The sequence below is a fragment of the Podarcis filfolensis genome (genome assembly GCF_964270895.1).
Source record: "Podarcis filfolensis genome assembly, chromosome: 7".
Classification (NCBI taxonomy): domain Eukaryota; kingdom Metazoa; phylum Chordata; class Lepidosauria; order Squamata; family Lacertidae; genus Podarcis; species Podarcis filfolensis.
Genome location: NC_139603.1, coordinates 23,960,200 through 23,978,965, shown reverse-complemented (window position 1 = coordinate 23,978,965; position 18,766 = coordinate 23,960,200). Strand labels below are relative to the sequence as shown.

Genomic DNA, 18,766 nt, shown 5'->3' with positions numbered 1-18,766 from the left:
CCACGAATTCAGACCTTACCTTCAGGTGTTTCCTAGAAACTCAGTTTTATCATGTGTGGTTTGAGCAACTCGGAGTTATCTTTAAATGTTTAGGTTGGGTTTTTTTTTTTAAGAGCAGAGTTGCAGATTTGATGAACTGTGCAGTAACTCCCATAAGTGAGCGCACGCTTTAATTAACTCCAAAATTAACCTACAAACCTCACTGAACACAACAGGAAAATCCTAAAATCAGCATTTCTAGGCCAAAGAAATTTGACACCTCTCATTTTTCAAATTTGCACATAAAAAGGTTTGGCCGGCATCAAGTTTTCCGTCCAACTCTCCTGGGCATTGCAGATTGCATAAAGTTAGTTACTGCTCCAGATAGAAGGCATGCTTTAAATAACTGGAATCTCTGAGTGTACACACCATTTATGGTTCTGTGTTATTTATGTGGGACATCTAGGCATTATATTATTCTGTTCTAGAGACCTAAAATGCTGATTGAATCTCTGAGTGCTATAAACAACACTCTTAGAGCAATTCCTCATTAAGGTAAAAGGCTCCTTGCAATATACAAATATACGGTCATAGAGACTCTGTCCATATAGTAGCCAGCCACATCAGCCAAGCTGCAATGTCGTCAGTCCGTCCTTTGAATGATTAAGTCAGGAATCAGGCTTAAAGCATTGGCCCTGTGTTAACACTGTGAATGGTCAACAGGTCCAAGACATTTTGCTGCCTGCGCCAAAGGAAAACATGGCACCACCCCTAGTTCAGTGTACACCAACTGGACTGTTGGTTTTTACTCGAACACTAAACTGGATAGCATCCTCAACCGCACATGATGGCAGCAGCCTATTTTAGGGCATGCTGAGTGTGTGTCACACATCGTTGACACCACCTACCTTCAGCATTTTGCTGCCTGAGGCTGCTGTCTTGCTCTGCCTAATGGTAGGGCTGGCCCTGATGGTTAAATCCATTTCAGCTATAAGGAGAAGGCAGTTTCTCATGCTGATTTTAAGGAGTCTGATGAAGTTCTTTTCCAAGTACATGTCATGCAATTGTGTTTTAGTTTGTTTGAAACTGGTCGTTGCAACGTATCAGGGATTATTTATTTTTAATATATTTGATTTACACCCTGACCTTCAACGGGGTCCCAGGATGAGTATGAATATTAAAAAAATAAACAATTATTGATACACTGCAGTGATTTGGTTTCTGTGTATTGATGCTGTTTGAGAATCTGAGAAAAGTGATCCTAAAGCAGAAATGGGGAACTTCTGGTCTAGAGGTGTAATTGAGCCCACAAAATCCTTTTGGCAAAGCCACTCTCACCTGTCTTCCTCCTAATGTCAGGTATCAGACAAGTTAGGTCACCTCGCTGCCCTCACTACTAACCATGTGAACACTAGAAAGTGGTGAAGTCTTTTTAATTAATAGGAAATTAGTGGTTTTAATTTTATCTTTTTAGAGTGCACCGTGAACAATTTGTGGATATGGATTCTTTTTTTAAAAAAGCTATGCTGTTTCTTTCTACTTTTTCCCCACACTGGAAACAGTGGTCTTCATCCCCCAATTCATTAGAGGCATACAATCTTTTTCTAGTTGGCTAATAGCTTCCCTGTGGTTTGATAAATAATCTTTTAGAGGCTAAACAACTGTGAGAAGCATCTTGGTGAAGCCCTGACTGAAGCAAAACATTTTCCACAAGCGCTCCAATTTGAGCAAAATTATTACTTAACGCCACTCCAAAGTCCCTGGCACTTTTGTTTTTGCAACAACAACCTGATCTCTCTCTCTCTCTCTCTCTCTCGATCTCTCTCTCGATCTCTCTCTCTCTCTCTCCCCCCCCCCTCTCTGGTTCAAGCTAGTCAGTGAAAGCTCCTGATTTAAAGACAAGCCCATGAAATGCAAATCTGCAAAGACATAAAACTCTGGTACATTGGGCTTCAAGGTTAGCTTTATTTTGACCTTTTGCAAAGCATGTCCTACAGTTTGGTCTCAGGCAGCCTCGGAGCTTTGGGTTGGGCCACGGGCATCCTGTAGCAAAGGGAAACGTAGCTTCAGATTATGGTGGTAAACTGACCATCCCTTCTGGCAAAAGTCTGACAGTGAAGCGGGCCCAGGCATGGGTGAAAAGCAGAGCTGTCTCTTTTGTTGGGAGAGACTAGTGTACGCTCAGAGGCAGGACTGGGGTTTGCGGCTTGCTTCCCAAATAGGAAAGGACAGCTTGCTACAGAAGCAAGAGACTGCAGGCAGTGTGTATAAGCTCCCAGTATGTTCCAGATTATTGAAAAGAGCAAGATCCCCACATTGTCTGTATTGTACCCAATGTCAGAGACTGGGCAGAGGAGGAATGGCGGAGACTGGGAGGAGGCAGAGGAAGACAGTATAGATTTACAACAGGGGCTTGAGGAAGGTCACAGCTCAGAGGCAGATGAGGGGAAAAGTTGGGAAATTATGGGAGAGCCAGAGCAACACCTGGCTGACACGTTGTCATCAAAAGGTATTCCCGACCCACCATCTCCCAGAACCCGGCGGGACTTAAAAGTAGGAGAGCAAAGAACTCAAACGCAAAGGGCACGTAGCAGCTGTCGGCTTGGCCGGGGGCTAGGACGACCCCCAGGCAAACGACAGGAATGTTTCCAGCCTGTGCCTCCCATCAGCGTGCAGCTCTAGGGAGTTCCGACAGCCTTCCCTGACGATTTATAGTGACTCAGGCCTTGGAGACACTGAACACACATCCAGAGTCCAGCAGAGATAAAACGCAGTCAGAGCTAGACTGGGGTTGTAAGCACTAAGCTACTTTCTTAAGCATAAGGCAGAACAAAAGAAAACATGCCTCCTCTCTCTGGTCTTCATCGGAGAGAAGTCAGAAGTGAAAGCAAAAAAACAACAACCCGGAAACAGTACAGTAAACATCTGCTCCCGTGATTCCAACAGTCGATGCTGGAATACATTGTGGCGATCACACAGGGTCCCCAGACGTTTCACAGTCTATTGATCCCTGTGCCACCACTTTATTTCTCGCTGCCACCACCCAGGCCCTACTTGGGACAATACTGAGTCCAGTCAGGGTTAAACTGAAACATAAACTTTTGTTTATTTATCGCAGTTTAACAAGCATGTGGTTTCATAGACAGTATCAGTCAGATACATTCATGGGGTGCCTATCTAGACCTATAACTTTTGCTACCCACTCTCACTCACTAAACCACCTCTCAGATATTTCCTTGTCTTCCTAGCCCCTAACTGTTCCTGACTCAGCCTATTTTGCTACACTAACTCAACCTACCCACAGACTCTACCCCAATTCACTCCCACTCCAACCAACTACCCAACTCCCAAGGAACTCCTCATGAACTCCTCCCTTTGCCCCTCCCAGAGCTGGTTTTACAGTCCCTCTGACTTCACCCCCCTGGGTCCTGATTGGGTAATCTGATTAACTATTTCACCTCCAGCACTCTCATATGTTAACGTCACATAAATAACACAGACTTGTGGTGAACCAATCCTACACAATATCTGCACAGTGAGAGGAATAGAAACCCAACAGCAGCACCCGTAGAGGTGACGATGATGATGACAAATGAGGAAGTGGGAGATACAGGGGGTGGAGATTCACCCAGGACAACTCCATTATCCAAGAGGCTGGGTTCTATAGCCTCTCTCTGTAAAGAATGAAATAAAAAAGGACTGTAAGAAATCTTTCCTTGTCTTTATACCTTCCTGGGCAACCAGCCGGGAGCCACTGACAACATCCTGACACCCATGCCTGCTAACTTCTTATTCTTTACTTGGAGGGTAGCAGTCCTGGACTTTCTCCTGTTCCCATGCCACGTTTGAAGGTGTTTTTCCAATAATAGCTTTCATACAGCAATTGGAATTATCACAGCTCAGTCAGAAAACATATACAATGGTACCTCGGGTTACATACACTTCAGGTTACATATGCTTCAGGTTACAGACTCCGCTAACCCAGAAATATTGCTTCAGGTTAAGAACTTTGCTTCAGGATGAGAACAGAAATTGTGCTCTGGCGGCGTGGCGGCAGCAGGAGGCCCCATTAGCTAAAGTGGTGCTTCAGGTTAAGAACAGTTTCAGGTTAAGAATGGACCTCCGGAACGAATTAAGTACTTAACCCGAGGTACCACTGTACTTTGTGCACATAAGGCTCCAGATTCTTTGGCATCACCAATTAAAAGAACCTTGGGAATAAGGAGTCCAAGACTAAAAATAAGGTCTATGCAGGATAGGACCGGCCCTTGTATTAAGCAAAATGAGGGGACTGCCTCAGGCAGATGCTGGGCAGTACAGGATACCAGCCTTTCTCAGATGCTCTAATAACTTTCTAATATTGTTAAAACAGGTCAGCATAGATCGAGCCTGGATGTTATTCAGCTGTAGGTCAGTGTTGGAGAAGGGCTGCAGGTCAGTAGTAGAGCATCTGCTTTGCATGTGAAACATCCCAGGTCATCCCTCAGCATCTCCAGGTAGGTCTGGGAGAGAACCCCACCTGAAATCATTGCGAATTTTTGTCAGTCAGTGTAGACAATACTGAGCTAGATGGACCAATAGTCTGGCTCAGTATAAGATGGCTTCCTATGTTCCTAAATAATTTCTTGTGCAAGAGGTCTTCAGCCCCTCTCCTCCCTGCTGAGATGCTCCCTGCTATTTCCATAGCAGGTTGGAAGAAACCCCAGAACCAATATAGGGGACTTGTGGGGGGAGGAGAGTGGGAGAGCATTGTTTGTTTTAAAATAATTATGTAGGTTACAAAAGTATGTGCATTCTCTTTCTCTTTCTGTCTCTCTCTCTTCCAGAAGTAGGAATCCTTCGGCTAATGGAATTTCCCCCTTAGTGCTACTTCGAAGGCAACCTAATATGCTTTACTTTTTTTCTCTTCAAGACACTTTGAGATATATAGTGAAAAGTGGGGTACCTTAATTGATAATAAATAAATGCTAATATTCTCCTTTGATTTGTACCAGATGGGAATGTGCCCCTTCAGTTGCATTCTTCTTCGTGGCAAGTATTGCACAAAAGCACTTCCTAATGAACGCTGGATTTTCACTCTGTCGGTGTCAATTGACATTCAGCCGCAATTGGAGAGCGCGGCTCAATATTTAAGGTTTATTTTATTATGTTCACCTCCACCCCCAGCAGTTAAGTGCAGTGGCTTTCAAACTCGCTCACCCATTTTTATGCTATTATGGCATTCCTTTGCATTTTAATTGCAGGTTTCCATTTTCAAGAGGGCGGCAAATGTCCCCAAAAGTTTCGAAACTAGTAAAAAGCTTCATTCAGGGCACTGCTCTCAGCTGCACTCATTTTTTAAATAGGAGGCAAAAGGAAAGCTGCTAAGAAAAATGACGGGATCCTGAGAGAACATAAAATGAGATGCTTCGGTGAAACAGTCCAACTTGGCTTTAGGCCAGTTGCCCATATATGTGTGTGTGTGTAAAAATGGGGTGTTAGCTTGGTTAACATAATGTATCAAATAAAGCCAGGGTTGTTTATGGACAGTCAGTAGTAGCATTTCCACGGTGCTCACCAACAGCAGGAGGGGGTCCTGCTTACCTGACCTCCTGTCACCATCATTGCTGTGGCGTACCAGGAGGATGTCAGAGACTGGCTGGATGAGGAAGAGAGATGACAACTGCCCAGTCAAGAGCTCTCCAGGGAAGGTGCAGAGGAAGAGGATTTCGAGCCTGGGGATTGGTGGTGGGACACAGGCCACACCTCAGAGGAGGGGACAAGTTGGGACATGCTAGGAGCAGGGTGCTTGAGAGATAGCAAAGAGATGGAAGCAGGCACAGGCAAGGTGAGAAGGTTTCCAGTTTGGATGCAGGCACCGACAGAGATGACAGAAGAGAGGTAGACCCTGGAGTTTTCCCTCAGAGCCACTCTGACAGTTTCTCTGCTGACAGCTCGCCAGCCCCACTCCTAGAATGAAGTGTTTATTGCATATTCCTGAGCAGTGAGCCAGGCAGACACAGAGGGAGTCCCACAGTAAAAGATCACAGAGAGAGGGGCCCAACACAGAAGATTAGGGAGTGATGGAAGGGCTTCAAGCCAGTTCAAACAGCTGCTTCATTAAGTGCCAGGGACTGGGCAGAGGAGAAGTGGTGGATACCACCTTCCCATCCTGACTCTTCCAGGGAGGAGGAAGAGGAAGACAGTATAGATTTACAACAGGGGTTTGAGGGAGGAAGCAGCTCAGAGGCAGATGAGGGGAAAAGATGGGAAATAATGGGAGAGGAGGAGCAGGCAGAGCAAGAGCAGCAGCTGGCTGACACATCGTCATTAGAAAACATTCCAGACCCACCATCTCCCAGAACCTGATGGGACTTAAAAGTAGGAGAGCAAAGAGCTCAAAGTCTTCTTCTTTGTGGAACAGGAATTCAATAATTTGAAGCACCCATCATTCCTATGCTGGACCACAAAGCCATCTTCCTAGCCCCCTCACTTGTAAAGCTTAGATGCTTACCATACTCATCTAGATCTTATTCCTGGTTCCTTATCTTCTCCTTCTTGTTTATTTTTTTTTAAATACAGAGAAAAACTGCTATAGAGTTGAGAAAGGAAATGTGGTTGTATAAATCAGTCCCAAAGTCACCCATAAAGTTGATTATTTGATGGGTACAGGGTTATGAATGTCTATCTATTGCCCTCAACTTAATGGGTTACAAACTGGCAAACCAATCTAGAACTTTCCCCCAATAGGTAAAGTTAATATATCCCCCAAATTAAACTATTCATCACCTATTATGGAGCTCCATCTTGACAGTGTTGAGACGCAGTCTGTTAACTGCTTTTGGCTTTACCAAGACTTAAAGCATATCCTCTTTGTGACATCACACATGACATCAGAATGGTATATTTGCATTCAGCCTAGACTATCTCCATGCCAACACCAATGGCCAGTAAACTTCTGCAACCAAGTAACCATCAGCCTGACTACCCAGTTGTTTCTATCTAGACTATTGGATGTTCATTTTTTGCTCTCATAATCAAAGCCTGAAGAAGAGCTGTGTATAATCTGAAAACCTGCTTACACTGTTAAAGAAAACTAATTGTCAGGGACTGGGCAAAGGAGGAATGGTAGAGACCCCCTCCCCATCATGACACTTCCAGGGAGGAGGAAGAGGAAGACAGTATAGATTTACAACAGGGGGTTGAGGGAGGAAGCAGCTCAGAGGCAGATGAGGGGGAAAGCTGGGAAATTATGGGAGAGCCAGAGCAACACCTGGCTGACATGTTGTCATTAGAAAGCATTCCAGACCCTCCATCTCCCCGAACCCAGCAAGCCTTAAAAGTAGGAGAGCAAAGAGCTCAAAGACAGAGGGTACGTAGCAGCACCCGTAGAGGAGGTGATGATGATGACGAATGAGAAAGTGGGAGAGAAGGGGGTGGACAATGCCATTATCCAATAACTTGGGACAATGCCATTATCCAAGATGCTGGGTTCTATAGCCTTCTTCTGTAAAGATTGAAATAAAAAAGGACTGTAAGAAACTTTTCCTTGTCTTTATACTTTCCTGGGCAGTCAGCCGGGAGCCACTGACAGCATCCTGACAGAAAGACAGGGTCACCCTTTAGAAGTCTCTCTGTGTTCTTTGTTTTGCTTTCCTTAATAAAGAAGCTAACTGCAAGTTCGCCATGTGCTTCTCTCTCTCTCTGTCTCTCTCTGACCTGCAAACAACCTGCTCCACCTGTTGGCTCCCTGACAGTTGACAAGTGAGAGTTCACGGCGGCAGTGAGACTGATGCTGTGCATGCAGGCTGTACGAGTCAAACCACACTGCCCTTGGCACTGCCTCTGATCAACACCACCCAGCACACCATAGCCGGGTAGCAACGGGAGGTTAGGTCAGCAGCTCTGCATCAGCAACCGTGACCGGTACACATGCTCAAACTGTGTGGCCTGAGGAGTCAAGTTGTTCAGTTCCTCTCAATGAGGAGTGCAGGCATTTTCTTCTTGTTTAGCCTCTACAGACTCTGTTGAGCATGGGGAAAGAGGGTGGTGATGTCAAAGCAATGTGCTAACCTGGCAGAGGGAGCTAAACCCACCTCCAGTTGCAACCGCTTTGTTCTAAAATTCAAGAATGGGTTGAGGCAACAGCTACCCACAGGAGGAAACAGAAAGCTTTTGCAGCTGGCCACCAGACTACAACAGGCTCTGTTCCTTTAATTGTTCTAACTTTTGGGGCCCTTATCTCATCCCTTCCCCTGCCAGAAACATGAATCTTGAAACCAAAAGCTGCCAACTCTACTGCCAGCTCTTTTTGGCCACACAATTTTCAGTTAACCATCTCATAAGAACATGAGGAGCTGCCTTATATTGAGTCAGATCAATGGTCCATCCACTTCAGTATTGTCTACTCTTCAGCAGCTCTTCAGGATTTCTCTTTCATGGTCCTGAGAGCAGGGCACCCAAGACTGGCAGGTAGATGAAGAAGAAGAGCTGAGCAGAGCTGCCACAGTCTTTTCTGGTTATTTCTCTGCAATTTTAGTTTACAGCGCCACCTGTATGTAACCAACCAAACCACAGCATGACAACACTCTTACATATTTATTATATAGCATATGTATTCTTCTTCCATACATTAAACAGTAGAGAAGTTCTAGAGGGCACGTAGTAACTTTTGAATGAGAAATAATGTTTTATGACTTCAAACCCCTGTACACCACTCTGCAACCTGTTCTTAGCAAATCACTGTAGAAATAGTTTCTACAGGTATCCACTTCCCCTTTCAGACAATGATTCAGCCCACACTTTTCTCTTGGCGTCCCTCCCAGTTCCTAATCTTCAGCCCTATGGGTGCCATATGCCAGAAGTAGCAACAAATGCAGCCTCAGCTGTTTCTGTAGAAGATTATTTAATGGCTCCTACCTAGTTAGATTCCTAGCAAGGTTACCTAATTGTGGTTTAGGGTCATTTGCAGGATGCTCTAAGCCAATATGTCTGCCCATACCTCCTATGGTGCCCATGAAAGGTATCTGAATACCTGATACATAGGACTAACAAGAGGAGATGTTGAATATCTTCCTTACCTGGCTTAACTATCCAGAGGCATTGGACCAGCTGTCCACTATTCAAACAAAATCCTGGACTGGTCGGACCTTGGTGTGATCTAGCAAGACCATTTTATTTTATTTTTAAGGGATATTCAGAAAATCACAAACTTTCCTGAATCCCCTACTAAGCTTCATTGGTATAGAGAGAAGCACCACAGTTAGTTCCATGTGGATAAGAAATTGGCAAGCAGTAACCCTAGGGATGCGGGTGGCGCTGTGGGTTAAAGCACAGAGCCTAGGACTTGCCGATCAGAAGGTCGGCGGTTCGAATCCCCGCGACGGGGTGAGCTCCCGTTGCTCAGTCCCTGCTCCTGCCAACCTAGCAGTTAAAAGCACGTCAAAGTGCAAGTAGATAAATAGGTACTGCTCCGGCGGGAAGGTAAACAGTGTTTCTGTGCGCTGCTCTAGTTCGCCAGAAGCGGCTTAGTCACGCTGGCCACCTGATCCGGAAGCTGTACGCCGGCTCCCTCGGCCACTAAAGCGAGATGAGCGCCGCAACCCCAGAGTCGGCCACGACTGGACCTAATGGTCAGGGGTCCCTTTACCTTTACCTTTAACCCTAGGCTATGAGCCCTCCTGCTCCCAATATGTGCATTTTCCAGATGATTTATGGGTGTGTTGCAAAACTGGTAAAACTACGCACAGTTGCAGACCAGAAGGACAACCCCATCCCCAATGGATTTATGCCTTCTCCATCTTGGTCCTTTTATCAAAGTTGAATGGGATGTTTGCTTCCTACAGGTAGGTTGCAACTTACATGTCCAATCAGCGTTGCACTTGAGCAGTTTATTAATTATTGTTGTTATTTTAAAGGGAGAGTTGATTTCAGCAGATGCACTTTTGTCCTTACACAACCCCTTCAAGTGCAGCTAAATTTATTCCGGGGAAAGCGTATTTTCAGAACCACATTATCTCGGTGCATAAAGTTTTTAGAAGCCCAGCTAATGAATAACTGTATTTATGGGAGGGAATTGAAAATGGCCCAATTAGAACAGTTCTGATTAAATGCATAATTTACATTACGTGTGCACTGAATGTTGCAAAATAGAGTAGTTAGAGGAAGGTGATTATGTTTCCAAGAAACATAATTATGTATTAAAGATCTGTAATTACCCACCTGAGCTAGGTATCCGCGCTCAGATCATACATACTGTCATAATTATAAAATTTAAATCTTACCATTTATGCTTTGAACTCTTGCTAATGAGAGAGCGTCTGCTGCTTGCCCGGTGTGATTTGGTGGGGGAGTAAAGGATCCTTGCCTTCCTCTAAAAGTCATTGTTGGCAATTCCCCAGAGCCCATGGCTGGCAACAGCCATCAGATAAACTGCTAGGAGGCCCATATTACACTGAACTGAGGTTGACAGCACAATCCTAGGCATGCTTGCTCAAAAATACATCCCACACTGTTCAGTGGGTTTCCTCCAGGTAAATGTGCACAGCATCTAGCCCAAGGCAATGTGAACAGAAGATCCAAATGTTTATCCACCTATGGGGGCAAAAATATAACAAATAAATTGACCTTGAGTTTCCCTATAATGGAGCCCTCCCCAAAGATGTTGCTACAGTTGGCTATTTTCTCAAATGGCAGGGCAGGATCTGAAGACCAGGATTTGGGGAGTATTATTATTATTATTATTATTATTATTATTATTATTATTATATTATTATTATTATTATTATTATTATTATTATTATTATTATTATATTTTATTATTATTATTATTAGTAGTAGTAGTAGTAGTATACCAGCCTGTACCTGCAGGTCTCAGGGCAGTTCACAAGATAAAATCACAATATAAAAACGCACCACATTCTACTGCAAGATAAGCACATGGTATGAGCATCTCATATATTAAATATCATTCCTATTCTTTTCTTTTTTATAATGCTTTTATTTATTTTTCATGTCACAGAAGATACATTTTGATAAAACAATTGTTACAGCAGGGGAAAAAATCTTATCCTGATAAAATTACAGACTTTTGCTGTTTTTTGCACAATTTTTTATTGACGCTTTTTGGATGCAACGAAATGAAAATGGGGAAAAGGAAAGAAAGAAAGAAAGAAAGAAAGAAAGAAAGAAAGAAAGAAAGAAAGAAAAGAGAAATGAAAGACAACAAGAACAATTATTATCATCATCACAATCTTCATTATTATTATTATTTTTCACTGCCCATCTGACCCTCCCAATAAAATTACAGACTTTTGTCATGCTATGTAATAAAGTTTCATTTAATTACTCTAAAAGATCACACCACATTTTTCCGTGAGTGTTGGGTGGACTCCTGCCCCACTCTAAAGAATTTGTATAGTCAATAAACATTTGTCATATGTTATAAAAAGAATAGGGATTGTGTTTGCCCTTTGCCGCTCTGACCTGACATGTTCATTTCTCAGCCAATGCTTTCTTGACAATCAAGCAGATCCCTGTTACAATTTTGCATTGCAGAAGGAGGACAAGAATTCGTTTTTGCATGAAGGGTTATGACCTGTTCAGAGTTTATGGTGAGAGGGGATGTTGCTATTATCCAATTTTGGCTGCTGCTATCTAATTTTCGTCCTCATTACTTGTACATGTACAATTTTCACAACAGGAAAGAAGCTTGCCTTAAAAAAAATTGACCATCTTAGAGAATGAATGGCTCTTCAGTAGGTCATCTGAATCCCCCTGCCTGTAGAAAATTTTCCATCATTGGACAAGGTGAGAGAAACCTGCATAAAGATCCTGAGCAGCAACAGAGGGCAGAGATGTGGGGCAGAGATGCTTAACTGACTTCCTAGAAGGTGAGAAGCTGCTACTTAATGGAAATGGTGAGGCTGGACCAGGTCAGAGCAGTGCAAACACACTGGCTGAGTCCACCAGTGCTTTTGCACCATGCTGCCCTCCCATCTGTTTTATCCCTCCCTTTCTCCCTCCAAGAAAGCAGAAGCAGCTCACCTGCTTTTGGAAGCCACCTAGAGTGTCTGACTATGGTTTTCCCAGTAGTGATGTATGGCAGTGAGAGCTAGACCATAAAGAAGGCTGATCGGCAAAGAATTGATGCTTTTGAATTATGGTGCTGGAGGAGACTCTTGAGAGTCCCATGGACTGCAAGAAGATCAGACCTATCCATTCTTAAGGAAATCAGCCCTGAGTGCTCACTGGAAGGACAGATTGTGAAGGTGAGGCTCCAATACTTTGGCCACCTCATAAGAAGAGAAGACTCCCTGGAAAAGACTCTGATGTTGGGAAAGATGGAGGGCACAAGGAGAAGGGGACAAGAGAGGACGAGATGGTTGGACAGTGTTCTCGAAGCTACCAGCATGAGTTTGACCAAACTGCGGGAGGCAGTGGAAGACAGGAGTGCCTGGCGTGCTCTGGTCCATGGGGTCACAAAGAGTCGGACACGACTAAACGACTAAACCACAACAACAAGAGTGACTGAGGCAACCTAGTAAGATGTGTGGGGTATAAACAATAAAATTATCATTGTGGAATGGGACGTCCCTATTTTCATCAGAGAAAAGTTGGAGGGTATGTGAAAGTGATGTGCCAAAAAGAGAGAAGCAGCATTTGAGTTGATTCACGAAGCAGCCCTAAGCAAAGCCTCTGTTTTCAGAAGCCTTGAGATGACTGTAGCAGTGGCCATCCTTTCCAATGGCTGTTACAGTCACCTGCATAGACCCCCTTCTTCAGTGCTACCCAGCTGCCACCATAGTCGCTTGCTTCTTGGCAGCACTAGGCAGCCTGAAGCAGCAGTAGAGAGGAGCACACAAGATATGGTGCCCTTCTTTCACATCAGTAGTTAGAACTTTCAGCCATTACTTTGTACAAAGCAGCCCTCTCCTGATGGGTAAGCCTGTGAGCTGGAAGGCTTGGTTCGAGAAAGCCATCTGCTTTGAAGTGGGCGAAGAACCACAGGGCAACATCGGAGCAGTGTTAGAAACTGAGATATGAAAGCTAAGAGCTAAATGGCACCTTAAACCGAGGTTGTGGGCGCAACAAGAGAATCTTTTTTTTTAATAACAAGAATACAAAGGTGAAAATGAATGAGCTGCAGCTAAAATACTGTGTTCATTTTTCACATGGTCTAGTCCTTCCCTGCCCAACCCCCTAATATTCTTAAGAGGGTCTCTTCTCCAGTCTTCAAAAAGTAGCTGGAAGTGGGGAGGCAGAAAAAGGTCCTTTCCTTTCACTCTGCAGTTTTAATCTGAAATCTTAGGCACAGTACTGCTCCCAGAGCTCAGAGATGAGATCTCCTGTCACATAATGCACCTAGAACAATGGGAGTTTCGAACACTGCATCAGAGCTATGGTGAGCACAGCACTCTGCCCTCAAACATTGCGTTTTTGTGGCGTGCGTGTTAAGCAAAATGCATCACGGCCCCAAGATGAAAGAGGCCTTTTCAATTTATTCACATTTTCAATTACATTTCTGAGTAGCAGGGACATTCCAATAGTATATAGCATTGCACCAGATACTGTAATGACACCCAAACTGCATTTGAGCCATTAAAAAAAATGTACCACTGAACTGCCAGTGCTTCTAATTACATCCTACCCTTTAAACAAATGGCAGGTGGCCAATGAAATGCAAATATTCAAAAAATGGAATGTGTTCAGACAAAAGGGATGATTAAGCTGTGGTAGGACTTATAGTTATGTAAATGAAGATTTTCCCCCCACCCTCTCCAACAAGTTGTTGAGTCATCCCACGAAATGGAAACATTTGTCTGAATGACTAATTTGACAGGACTCACTTTGCTTAATATCAGATCATGCATTTTTGTAATTAAAGTGTGGAATTGTCAGGAACGGGGCCAGAGAGCCCAGAATGCGGGCAGCCTCTCAGGATCTTTGCAGAACGCCAGCCAGAAGAGAGATTTGGCAGGTGCAGGTGCAGGATGGAATGAGGTCCAAGCAGAAGGCAAAGTAGGAGCTGGTCCAAGGCACAGAGGAAAGAGGATCCGGTCCTGTAATGTGAGGACAGATTATGCAGAAGGTAGAGAGACAACAAGAGAGGATTGGAGCCCAGGGCAACAAACAGAAAAACAGTAAAAACAACAACAACAACAACAACAGAAATATTTTAAGGACATTAAGAAAATCAGCTGGTTCCAAAAAGGTGAGGACAAAAGAATGACAGAGGTTTGAAGGCAAGCAAAGACAAGGAGGAGGAGCTGCATTCTTCCTACTTTCTTTTGCTGACCCTGATGTGGGGCACTGGGTTCAATGATATGCATTTAGATTTAAGGGCTGTCTGGCCAATACCTGGGAGTCTGGTGGCCTCCCTCAGCAAAATTGGGTCCAGAATATTGAAGTGCACCTGGTTCAAGGGCTGTAGCAAAGGAATCAAAATTGAACTGGGAGCAGACAGATAACTAAGGGAAGTAGGGAGAGCCCTAATTGGACTTCGTGAAGATGGTGTCAAACCAAGGTTTGGATTAATATGAGATCGTAAGAGGAGCCCTGCTGGATTGGACTAAAGGCCAGTCTACCACAGCAACCTGTTCTCATGGTGGCCAACCAGATGCCTGTGGGAAGCCCACAAACAGTCCCTCAATGCAAAAGCACTCTCCCTCTCATGTCCCCAGCAAGTTGTATCCATACTACCTTTAATAATGGAGGCAACGTAGCCATTATGATGACAGCTTTATCCTCCATGAATTGGTATAATTATCTTTTAAATACATTCAAGCCAGTGACATTATTACGTCTTGTGATTGTGAATTCCATAGTTTAACTGTGCACTGTGTGTTCTATCTTTGGTCTATCTTGAATCTTCCAATATTCATTCTTGTTGAATGATGCCTGGTTCTGGTATTATAAGAGAGGGAGAAAAATCCTCTCTCTCTACACCATACATAATTTTGTTCACCTCTATCATGTCCCCCATTACATACTTTTTTTCTAAACTTAAAAACATCAACCAATGCAATCTTTCCTCCTATGGAGTTGCTCCAGCCCGTTGATCAATTTGCTTGACCTTGCCTGAACCTTTTCTAGCTCTGCAATCTCCCTTTTAAGGTGTGGTGACCAGAAATGTACACCGTAGTTCAAAGGTGATCCCTCCATAGATTTGTATAATAGCATTTTGATATTGGCAGATTTCCTTTCAATCCATTTCCTAATGATCCTTGACACGGAATCGGCCTTTTTCATAGCTGCTGCACACTGGGTCGACCTTTTCATCAAGTTATCCACCATAAGTCCAAGATTTCTTTCCTGGTCAATCACCACCAATTCAGTTCACAATGGCATATATATGAAGGTAGGGCTTTTTGACCCAACATGCATCACTTTGCACCAGCTTAAACTGAGCTGCATTGGTCATTTAAATGTCCATTCGCTCTGTTTGGAGAAAGCCATTCTTGAGCTCCTCATAATGCCATTTTTAAAACTACCCTGAATAATTGGGTTTTGGTGCTAAACCTTGCCATCTCACCGCTCACATTAATGCCAGAACATTTATGGATGAGTTAAAGAGCACAAGTTCCAATTCAGCTCCTGTGGGACTCCATCTCACCATTATGAGAATTGTCCATTTCTTCCTGTTCTTTGCCAGTTACTGATCCTTAAGAGGATCTATCTGTGATTGCTAAACTTAATTGGGAGTCTTTGGTAAGGAAGATCACCAAAGCTTTTTGAAAGTCTAAGTGTACAATGGCTACTCCCCACCCCAGCCCATCCACATGCTTATTCTCAATGAACTCTAACAGGTGACATAGACAGGACCTACCTTTGCAGAAACCATGCTGATATTCTCAGTTGCCTAGCTGCTCTATAAAATTTGAGGCTTACAAAACTAAACGCTGCCCTCTGTACATTCTGGGAGTGGGACATGTTTGTAATTCTCCAGTATTACATTCCATTCCAAAGATTTTCATATTTTGTACTAAGAGTCCAAAATACTGAAAGTCCTTGGTCTAAAATACTCATATACTGCTTGGGTTTTAGCCTTACTCACTTCCAGAATATTTTAGTTGAGTTGTCAAATACTGTAGACTACTATCTCTCCCAATGTTTTCTGTCTGCAGAGCTTTGTATGCCTGAACAGAGACGTCAAGCATTTTGAGAACCGCTGCTTCTCTCTTTTCCATGCATGCAGAGGTTGGTAAAAATAAGGATTTTGCTGCCACCAAGTGAGAGAGAGAAAAGGGGCTACTGGGTGGATATCATACTAAATTTCTGAGGGCCTGGCAAGTTGCTATGACACAATAGTTTTCCGACTTCAGCAAACCTCTTCCACAGTGTGAAGGTTTAGCAACCCATTCTCACTTACCTGAAAGCAAGCCCCACTGAACCTATTAGTAGATGTGTTTAAGATGGCACTTTAATTCCAAATTTTTTGAATTCTTAGCACCCACAACTCAGCTTACGGGCTCCATTTGTTTCAAGGAAGCCACTGTACAACAAAATACGTATAAATTAGAAGTGAAGACACATTTTCCTTCTCTGTCTCCCAGACTCTCCAAGTCCCTATTTTCCAGGGACGTCCCTGATTTACAGGAGCCGTCCCAATTTCTGATTTGATCCTGGAATGTCCCACTTTTCCTTAGGATGTCCCACTTTTCATTGGAGAAACGTTGGAGGGTATGGGGTTATCCGACCCTGAGCTGTCTGAAGGCAATCCTGTATTGGGAAGTTTTGTTTAATGTTTAATGATTGTGTCTTTATATATGTTGGAAGCTGCCCAGAGTGGCTGAGGCAACCCAGGAAGATGATTGGGGTATAAATAGTAAAATTATCATTATTCTCCTATTTTCATCGGAGAAATGTTGGAGCGCATGGTCTCTTTCTACCCTGCTCTTTCTACTTAAAAAAAAAATAGAGAGAAAGCAATAATAAATGCTATGGTGTTTCTGGGGTGCCTCATCTGAGGTCAAGCTGCAACCAGTTGTGGGTCCTGATTCATAGTTGAAGAAGACAATTGTTTTAGTACACACCTTCAGTTCATATGGGGCAAAGGCGAGGCCTGTTTCAGTTTCCCAAGATGTAAGGCAGGGGACATGATTGAAGGTACCAGGGATGGAATCTGGGGACTTCTGCTTGTCAGGTTCACCAACTCTATTTGATTTTTGTTTGAAGGGGGCCCAGTGTAGTGAGCATTATAGCTTTAGCACCCAGCTCTACCAGAGTGCTGGGCCTCCTCTAGAGGATGTGATGTCACACACATGCGGCAGAGTCCCCTCAGTCACAGGGACAACTTGGTGCCTATGGTCACAGCCCTTCTTATGAGACTGTACCACACAGGTCTCGCAGAAGGGAAGTTGGATAGCAAGGGGAAGACAAACTATCTTTAGAAAAGGTTGTCTTCCTAATGGCTTCCTCACCAATGTAACCCCGAGAAGCTTCCAAGGAACCTTCCAGTTCCCCGGCAGAGTCTGAAAAAAGGACCTGATGTGGTGTATATATATATATATATCTCACTCTGTGAGAACTTAGGAAAAAATGATTTGAGTACTTGTTCCCACACATAGTCATCCACATGTCTATCGGCGTGGTTAGTATTTTGAAAAGGAGAAAGGAAAAGTTGCTCAATAGTGCATCTATCAATATGAATAGCCTTAGCAAGCAATTGCAAAATTCATTCCAGTAATTTATCTGCCTGCATCAATGACCATTGACTGCTTGAAAATCAAGATCAATATTAATGATAGATTTTCAGTGCCATTCCTATGAACATATATTAATAAGCACAGCACAGAAATGATTCTTGACCCTGTGGCATAAAGGACAGATACTCAATAGCCTCATGTCCTTGCCCAGAATGAACCCTGTACTTGGATTATGCTAATTAAAAACTAAACAAACTGCTGAGGTTTCGTATAATTAAGAGATGGAACAAGGCAATAAACAGCTTGCGGGTGATTTAGAGTTGGAGCCTTTTGATAACGGCAACAAATTGTTTCAGCCAACCTAAACTTCCTCTCTGTGCATTATTTATTTCACTGATCTGGAAGACAAGGGAATACATTGCAACAAGGGTGGTTTGAAAGTGATGTGCATAGACCGGGGGACAAAAGCATTACTGGGGTATAAGCATGTATTGACATGGCTGAAATGAGAGAAAGGTGAGCTCTCAATAGGCCCCATTAAGTAACTGGGAAATCACCCGGGTTCAAGAGAGGGAGAGAGCATGATCAGAAGAACTCAGAAGAAATCTGAGAATTTGGAAAAATTACCTTCCCCATTAGGAAAGGTTTGATTAACAAAAGTGTGCTATTGACAAATTCAAGGCTGTGCTAATGGGGTCAGTTCCCCAGATCCTACTTGAATTCTCCTCCCCATTCCTGCATCTTTTTCCTTGTCTTGGTGCAAATACTTTTACTCTGTTACAGAGATTCCCAAACTGTGGCCCACAGGAGGGCTCCACAAGCTCCATACAGATGGTTCAGCGTCGGTCTGTGGATTTGTGGTTGAAAACATCCATCACATTAAATGTTCCTATTGGTTTTTAATTGTATTTTTATGGCCGATATTGTTTCTTCTGTTATTTCATTACAATTTGAATTTGATGGCATTGGAACACAATACAGTGGTACCTCGGGTTACATACGTTTCAGGTTACATACGCTTCAGGTTACAGACTCGGCTAACCCAGAAATAGTGCCTTGGGTTAAGAACTTTGCTTCACGATGAGAACAGAAATCGCGCGGCGGCAGCAGGAGGCCCCATTAGCTAAAGTGGTACCTCAGGTTAAGAACAGTTTCAGGTTAAG

The 18,766-nt window shown here is 43.6% G+C and overlaps 2 long non-coding RNA genes across 2 annotated transcripts in view; both read right to left on the bottom strand.

Moving 5' to 3' along the window:
• Positions 1–6,530, bottom strand: part of LOC310767268 — a 28,341-nt gene extending 21,811 nt beyond the window's left edge. Inside the window, exon 1 of the long non-coding RNA XR_014550822.1 lies at positions 6,473–6,530. This is a non-coding gene — a long non-coding RNA (uncharacterized lncRNA). The remainder of the gene's footprint in view (positions 1–6,472) is intronic.
• LOC310767283 lies at positions 1,925–4,494 on the bottom strand. The gene is made up of 2 exons (XR_014550838.1): positions 3,501–4,494; positions 1,925–2,022 (listed from the first exon to the last, which is right to left on the bottom strand). It is a non-coding gene; the product is annotated as an uncharacterized lncRNA (long non-coding RNA).
• Positions 6,531–18,766: the final 12,236 nt, after the last annotated feature.